Source organism: Rhincodon typus, chromosome 19 (genome assembly GCF_021869965.1).
Source record: "Rhincodon typus isolate 14 chromosome 19, sRhiTyp1.1, whole genome shotgun sequence".
NCBI lineage: Eukaryota > Metazoa > Chordata > Chondrichthyes > Orectolobiformes > Rhincodontidae > Rhincodon > Rhincodon typus.
The window spans coordinates 23,542,047-23,545,391 of record NC_063350.1 but is presented as its reverse complement, the minus strand read 5'-3'; positions in this window follow the sequence as shown (position 1 = coordinate 23,545,391).

Here is a 3,345-nt window from a genome sequence, read left to right as displayed (position 1 = left end):
TCTTGGCTGAACAGTGTTAAGCTCCACATTTGCCTCCTCCCACCCTGCTTCATCAAACCTATTGATTTATTCCTTTTGCCCTCACATACTTATCTAACTTCCCTTTAAACACAAGAGTTATACAACATGGAAGCAGACCCTTTGGTCAAACTTGTCTGCACAGACCAGATATCCTAAAATGATCTAGTCCCATTTGCCAGCATTTAGCTCATATCCCTCTAAACCCCTCCTGTTGATGAACCCATCCAGATGCCTTTTACATGTTGCAATTGTACCGGCCTCCATCATCTCATCTGGTAGCTCACTCCATACACGCACTATCCTCTGTGTGAAAAAGGTTCCTCTCAGTGCCCTTTTAAATCTTTCCCCCCATCACCATAAAACTATGCCCTCTAGTTTTGGACTCCCCTACCCTGGGAAAAAAGACCTTGGCTATTCACCCTAGCCATCCCTCTCATGATTTTATAAACCTCTAAAAGGTCACCCTTCAACCTCCGACGTTCTAGGAAAAAAAGCCCCAGCCTATTCAGCCTGTCTCTGTGGCTCAAATCCTTCAATCCCGCCAACATCCTTGAAAATCTTTTCTAAACCCTTTCAAGTTTAACAATATCTTTCCTGTAACAGCGAGACCAGAACTGAATGCAGTGTTCTAAAAGTGGCCTAACCAATGTCCTATACAGCCGCAACATGATGTCCCAACTCCTATACTCAACATTCTGACTAATGAAGGCAAGCATGCCAGACACCTTCTTCACCAACTAGTCTACCACTTGCAAGGAACTATGCACTTGTACCTCTAGGCCTCTTTGTTTGTATTAATTGTATAATTGTAAAGACTTATTAATTGTATAAGTCTTGCCCTGTTTGCCTTGCCAAAATGCAGCGCCTCCCATTTGTCTAAATTAAACTCCATCTGCCACTCCTTTGCCCATCTGCCTATCTGATCAAAGTTCCATTGTTCTCTGAAATAACCTTCTTCACTGTCCACTATACAAGCAATTTAGATGTCATCTGCAAACTTACTAACCATCCCTCCTATATTCACTTCCAAATCATTTATATAAACGTCAAAAAGCAGTGGACCCAGCACCAATCCATGTGACACACTGCTGGTCACAGGCCTCCAGTCCAATAAACAACCCTCCTCCACCACCTTCTGTCTCCTACCCTCAAGCCAATTTTGTATCCAATTGGCTAGCTCCCCCTGGATTCCATGTGATTAACCTTACAACCTGTCTACAATGCAGATTCGTGTTGAATGCCTTTTTGAAGTCTATATAGACCATGTCTACCACTCTGCCTTCCTCAATCTTTTTTGTTGCCTCTTCAAAAAACTCAATGAACTTAGTGAGACGTGATTTCCCATGCACAAAGGCACGTTGACTATCCCTAATCAGTCCTTGCCTTTCCAAATGCATGTAAAATCCTATCCCTCAGAATCCCCTTCAACAAATTACCTAGCACTGACCTCAGGCTCAGCAGTCTGTAGTACCCTGGCTTTTCTTTACCACCTTTCTTAAATAATGGCACCACATTAACCACCCTCCAGTCTTCCGTTACCTCACCCGTGGCTGTCAATGATACAAAAATCCCATCAAGGGACACAGCAATTTCTTCCCTAGCTTCCCACAAAGTTCTGGGATACATCTGATCAGGTCCCAGGGACTTACTTATCTTTTTCCATTTTAAGACCTCCGGCGCCTCCAACTCTGTAATATGGACATGTTCCAAGACATCACTATTATTTTCCCCCAAGTTCTCTAGCTTCCATGTCCTTCTCAACTGTAAATACTGATACAAAATACTTGTTTAGTGTTTGGTTCCACACATAGATGGCCTCATTGATCTTTAAGGAGACCCATTCTCTCCCTAGTTCCTCTTTTGCCCGTAATGTATTTATAGAATCTCTTTGGATTCTCCTTAATCCTATTTGCCAAAGCTATTTCATGGCTCATTTTTGCCCTCCTGATTTCCTACTTAAATATACATAGTAAACATCCATATTATCTGATTCATTCTCTCCTTGTGATAGCAAGTTCCACATTCTCATTAATTTCTGGGTAAATAAGCTCCTCTTCAATTCCCTATTGAATGTGCTAGTGACTAACTTGTATTTATAGCCTTCAATTTTGATCACCCATGCAAGTGGAAGCATTTTTCTACTTCTGCTCCATCAAATCCCTTCAGTATCTTAAAAGATTTCCTTCAAATAACACAGCCTTCTCTTTGACAGTCGAATTCCAGCCAATTCAATCTTTCCTGTTATGTATAATCTCTCACTTCAGGTATCATTCTAATGTATTTATTTTGCACCTTCCCTAGTGTCCCTACATCCTATTTTGTAATCTTGAGACAGGACTGTTCACAATACTTCAAGTTCACAATACTTCTCAATACTTCAACCAATGTTCTATAGAAGTTTAGCACAATCTCTCTGCTTTCCATTTCTGGCTAGGAATGAACATCGATGTCTATTTTTTAAAAAATAGCCTTACAAACCGGAGTTGTTACTATTAACAATGCATGTGTCTATCCCCCGGTTCCCTCTGCTTCTATATCCCATTTAGACATTTATTTTCAAACTAACTTCTGTGCACTTTATTCTTCCCACCTAAATATACTACCTCATACTTATCCATCCTGAAGTTCACTTGCTAATTATACTTCCTTTCTGCAAGATGGCCCAGATGAATAATTGGAAACGTTGTCTACAAATCTTGAAACATTGGTTTTGCTATGATTGCTGTCATATATAATTGTTATCTCAAACCTGCATCTGTGGTGCATGACATGGAGTTGACAGGCCAGCAATATGTGGCCAAGGATTTATCAGCTCTATTAATATGCCATTTTTCAGTGTTTTTAAAGATTCCTTAAAATCCAGGTAGACTTTGATCTGGAGCTATATTGTGGACAATGCAGAGTGCAACCATTGACGTCTCACAAAGTATGTTTAAGCATCAGAATAGGATCTGACTCATGCTGTGGTAGATACATAATTTCAGATCACTTTTCCCCATGGAATTTATTCCTGTCTCAACTCAACTTTCTCTTCCCTTATCCAGGCCACCCTGCTACTTCTAACAGTTTCTAGTTTCATTGTCCTAAATTGATTCCTTTTTACCGTGGGCACCAGTCCTTCTACACCACCAGCCCTCATTGGGACAGTTTTTGTGCCCTCCGGTTCTTCTTGAATGACCCTGTTCCTTGTGGCTGAAGTTGTTCTTAAATTGAACAACATCACCTTTGACTCTTTTCGCTTGGCCTAAATAACAGGTGTTGCTATGGGAAACTGTATGGCTCCTAGTTATGCCTGTCTTTTTGGGAACTTCATGGAACCTTCTT